The sequence below is a fragment of the Vigna umbellata genome, chromosome 1 (assembly GCF_029865625.1).
Source record: "Vigna umbellata cultivar VRB3 chromosome 1, Vumbellata_1.0, whole genome shotgun sequence".
Classification (NCBI taxonomy): domain Eukaryota; kingdom Viridiplantae; phylum Streptophyta; class Magnoliopsida; order Fabales; family Fabaceae; genus Vigna; species Vigna umbellata.
Genome location: NC_142165.1, coordinates 92118390 through 92124357, shown reverse-complemented (window position 1 = coordinate 92124357; position 5968 = coordinate 92118390).

The following is a 5968-nucleotide window of genomic DNA, read 5'->3' as shown; positions in this document are numbered from 1 at the left end:
TCTTTGTCATACCAAGTAGTGAATCCTTTCCAATTATAACTTTTCCAGATGCTATAGACAGAATTGGTTCCTCCTTGATCCTCACACCTATCAAAATATATGTTTCCTTAATACATTATCCTTGTCAACCTCACCAGTTTCATTTTATATAAGTAAACAACGACCAAGTTAAATAAACAGACACAAAAATTGCAAAAAAGTGTTTCAGAACCATTCCTATCTTTATTTCATCCTAGAACTCTTTCTTTTGTTCTTACTTAAAATTCTTCAGTTTTAATTACTCTATCGTTGTCATCATGTTCATATTCTTCTGTGACCAGGAAAGAGACAAATACAAGGATAGCATATTATACGCCTAGCTTCTCTCTAAAGTCCAATTCAAAACAGTATTCTGCAGCAGCTCCAGAGTTTGATGAAGAAATACTCCCTGAAAACCAATAGTACCAATATACAAGATACATTTGTAAACAAACCATAGAATGAATATAAATCAGATAAATATTAATCAACATATCTGCATCTACTGAGAAAAACCACGGATTTCTGCCCATGAACAGCAGTTAATGTTTTGACAATGATAGAAAGAAGCAGGCCTATTGCACAAGACATGTGTGCTCTGGACTATGTAAAAGCATCCGTTCAAACCAAAAACATAATTTCCAAATCAAGACTTTCACAACTTATCTGCAAATGCACCTTTTTCGTTCCACTGGTATTGGGAGTGTATCTGTTAGCATTGACCTTAGGTCAACTTCCAGAATTACAGACAGAACATTACATGATGTTGACAATTTGAAACTATTTTGACAAAGATAACAAAAACTCGTTGTCCATCACTGATTGATCATGACATCATTCCAGTCTTGGTGAGATGTGTTGCAACTCCATTCATTGAAGTCCATAGGCATAGCTATGGAAATGTAGGAAAAAATGGTTAAGAACAATACCAATACGTTCATGAAATATAGTTTAAATACCACTAGTAAAATACCGTTCACATTATTGAAGGTATGAGTATTGTTTAGTTAATTCTTAAAGGAATTTTAGTGACATGTGTTAAGGATACAGTGTGTTAAAAGTCTAATAATCACTAGATCTCTCTCTCTCTCTCTCTCTCTCTCTCTCTCTCTCTCTCTCTCTCTATATATATATATATATATATATATATATATATATATATATATATATATATATATATATATATATATATGTGAACTTGATCTTAGTTAAATTTAAAATCTATTATTTAGCATAATATTAATTAAAATCAATTTATAGTTTATAAATAAATACAAACTTTATTTTATAAATTAATTTTATAAAATTAAGTTAAAGTTAAAATTTATTACTTAATACATACAATAACAAAATTAATTTATATACTGATTTTTTCCTATAAAAAAATTTATATTATTAAACATGATTCAATTGATCTATTATCTTGTAATTAAATTAATTTCCATATAAAATTATATTTGAATTGATTTTATATAATATGATTAATAATGAATTAGTTTCTATGTAATAGTCATTGAATTGGCTTATAATCATTTTATAATTCACGATGGTCACAAAAAAATGGTCTATAACTTAATAAAATTTAGATACTAAAAATTAATAATTTAAATTACATGTCAACGATTAAAAAATTAAGTTTGTATTTATAAAGTAATTAGAAAAAAAATCACGAGTCTTTATCTATTTAGTTTTTTTTTTTATCGGCTTCTTTATCTATTTAGTAACTAGAACCAAAATAAAAATAATTTCTAATTATTTTGGTGTCTATGGTGAAAAAATTACATTTTGGGTTGAATAATTTTAATTTATTTAATTAAGCTTGTATTTAGTTTACTCATTTCTGAGTTGGATTTCTATTGTTGATAATATATTTCTAATTAGCTTAATACTGGAAAATTTATGTAGGCAGATAAATGTTTGCTTATCATATTGGATGTTTTAATTGGATAGAATATGCTGAAAGAAAAATAATACAAATATTAGAAAACTATATTTTTGAATTAATCAATCTGCATAGCCATTGTTAAGGTTTGACAATATAAAGAGTAGAAATAAAAATGAAATATTATATATGTTTTTCATCTTTAGATCATGTTCAGAATTTTCATTTTATTTCTAAATTAAATATATACTTATTTTGCCTTTAAACTTATGAAGGACATTTAAAATATTTTTTCTAATAAATAATACATAAATATTATATTATAATTTATATTTTACAACATTTTAACATCATATACGTGTCATTCCGTGATTGGTCCAAAATTACTCCACATTCAATAATAATAATAATAACCATAAACACCAACATGGACCAATCACAAAATTATACATAGATGATGTTAAAATGTAGTCAAAAATTGTTGTCAAAAGCTATAATTTATTATAAAACTTTATTTGTCATATGAAAAATGTTTTATGAGTTTGTAAGGAATCATGTTTTACATTTTTCTCGTTTAATGTGAAAGGATAAAATAAATATATAATTTAGTTTAAAAATAAAATGCAATTTTTTATAATAGTTTGATAAAAAAAAAACATATTTAATTAAATAAAAATATAAGAGCAATAGACTATGAAGTACTTCGCGTTAGAGATGTTATCATAACATTATTGAAATAGCTTTTGTACTATGAATATTTTCAAATTTATGTTTCAATGGTATGTGTAAACATGTCTTTCCTACCAATTAATACAATAATGTTAACAATCAATAGCCACATTTAAATTTAAAAGAATAAGTAGTTGGTTTAACATAAGTTATGACATAACTTTTAGATAATAAGGACAAAAAAATATAATTTTAGTATAAAAACTTTAGTTTTGTTTATTTGACTTAAACTTTTTTAACGGTCAAGATCATCGAATATATTAGTATTTAGGAATTGCTGCATAGGTTTATTGATGGAGGAAAATTAACGTTAATATGAATTTTGTTTTATAAATTTAAAATTGCCAGTACTTACTTTAAGGTTAATTATATACTAATATTAATTTTTCCTTTAATTAACATACATGAGAATTATAAGAAAACATGCTCAATTATATTAATTATTAACGAAATTCAAACAAAAATTAATAAAATTAAATTTATTATACAAAGACTAATTTTTTTATTGTATTAAAAATTAAATATATCAATATTTATCATACTAAACCAATTATTTATTCAATTTAGTATTGTGACAACGATATATAGAAAAACAAATCTGATTTTTTTACAGAATAGTTGTTCCTAGCACAGTAACATATCAAAAGTTTTGATTATTTTGAAGCCAAATTTGATTCAAGCTAAAAACGATTAATGAAAATGTAAAAATTTACATAATATAATATGGTTAAGAGAACACAAAGATTGAATTTTATGTATCAATATTAAACAAATATTCTATATTTCTTTTTTCAATATCTTTCTTCAAAAATAAAGGAAAAATATTAAGTTTATATATATATATATATATATATATATATATATATATATATATATATTTAGAATTGTAAATTTAACCTGGTCTAAAAGATTTAGCATTAAACTCATATTATTCAAGATTAACAAAACCCACAAAATCAAAATCAAAAAGTCCATAAAAAAATTCCTAATCAGAAAAATTTTATAGAACCGAGTGAACCAATAAACTATATTTTTAAAGTTAAAAATTTAATAGAACTTAGTGAACTCATAATCTATTTTTTAAGGTAAAAAACTTATTTAAAAGCGAAAATGAAAAGAAAAAAAATACTTCACAAAAATCTTTATACACGTTAAAAACATGTATTGAGTTCAAATTTAAACTTATGTCAAGTTAGGTTAAGTTGCTGCTATCTCAAGTTAGTGGACTTGGGCTCAAGTCAAGTTGAGACAAAATTAAGTCCATGTTTGGCCAAGTTAGGCCTAACCCAAGTTGTGTTGAGATAGACCAAGCACAACTTAAGAGAAGTTAGATCATGTGAGTTTAAGTTGGGTTGAGTTTGGTTTTCGACAAGTCAGGATAGGTTGAGATTATTCATGTTAAACCAAGTTAGGTTGAACACATGCTAGCTTAATCATGTCACAATTTGGTTAAATTGAGTTAAGTAAGGACTAGGTATGTTTGATAGGGCACATTGTACTTAGTTGAATGGAGTTCAGTCAAGGTCTATATTAGGTTAGTTCGAGTTTACTCAGACCAATTGAATTGAATACACCTTGGACAAGTTAAATTGAGCACGCATTTAGCTAATTCAAATTGGTCACACCTTGGGTTGAGTCAAATAGGATGTACTTCAAATTGAATTAAGCAAAGTCAAGTTAAGTTAAGTCCACATCTAGTCAAACTATTTTGAACTAAACACATGTTGGATCAAGTTGTGTGAGTCAATTTCAAGTCAAGTAAAGTTAAACCTATGTCGAATCAAATAGAATTATGTCTACAATAAGTTAAATGAAGTCAAACTCGTGTCAAATGAAATTAAATAACACCTACATTAAATATAGCTGAGTTAAACGTACCTCAAGTCATTTATTTATTAAATCTCATATCAATTGTATTTTACTATTTTAATTGAGAATTACGTTTTATATAAAATAAATTCCTTTATTATAACAACCTCGTGGCAAGGTTTTAAAAACATATTTTAATAGTTAAATTTTGGTTTAATAGCCATTTTTGTTCCCAGTTTTGTTGATAAATTTCAATTTAGTCTCTCGTTTTAAAAGTGTTTGAAATAGGTCATTACTTTCAAAATTTTGATTCAAATTAGTCCCTTCCGTTAAATATAACCAAACGACGTTAATAGATTGATGATCTAGCACAATGTTGTGGTGACGTGTTACGAAGTTAGAGTTGAGCTGGATATTAAAGATATGGGTATTTGAAATTGGGGAAAAATTGATTTTAGGGCATTTTCATTTCTGCGAGATTAGGGCATAGTTTTTCACCTACATTGCATAGAGTTGTTCATCTCCACTGCGAACACATTACAATTGCTCTTCTTGTTTATCTTCTTTTCGTTTCTGTTGTTGTTGTTTTGGGTTTCGATTTGAGTGTTTTCTGTTGGCAGTAGTGTGGTGGTTCGTGGTTGGCGAAGAGGTGTTCCCTCTTTCGGTGTTGCTTGAGGAAGTGTTTAACGACCCGAGACGAAAACCAACAAACACGCCACCGCTGATTGTGCCTCTGCCATCGCGAGAGCAAGGACCACCATGACGTAGCGTCGTCGTGACGCAACGTGACTCCTGTTGTCTCCAGCAACCCAACAGGTGCGAAGCACTAGATCTCCAGATGCATCTGAGCTGCTGTCATTCACGAGCGAAGTTGTTTCTACGTTGGCAACGAAAAACGTTGCCAATCGAATGGAGAAGAAGAAAACCATCGAACTAGAAATCAGAATGCAAAGGCCATAAGCGTGGTGAAGAACACCGAAGGAGATGAAGTGAGTTTCACAAAACAGAGGTGCCGAGAAGGCCAAGAATCATTCCCAATTTTATGGTTCATAAGCTTAGGGTTTCAAATTGAGAATTTTCCCTTTCTGATTTTAATTAGGGTTCTTAATTTAAGGTTTTCTGAATAATTAAAATTGCATAAACATAAATGGATTCTTAATAAAAAAAAGTTCAGATTTCCTTAATTAAAATCACTGAAAGAGCATTTATGAAACATTTATGAAATTGATTACATAAGCAATTCATAAAAGGTAATCAACGGTATCAGAAAAAATGGTAACATTTATTAGGATTAAAAAAACCCTACAATTCCTAATATCCCACAAATCAAAATGTCCTCAATAAAAAATGACATATCCCCATTGCATTGTGCCAGATCATAGCTTCATTAACGTCGTTTGGTTATATTTAAGGGAGGAGACTAATTTGAATCAAAATTTTGAAAGTAAAGATTTATTTCAAACACTTTTAAAACGAGAGACTAAATTGAAATTTGTCAACAAAACTGGAAACAAAACTGACTATTAAACC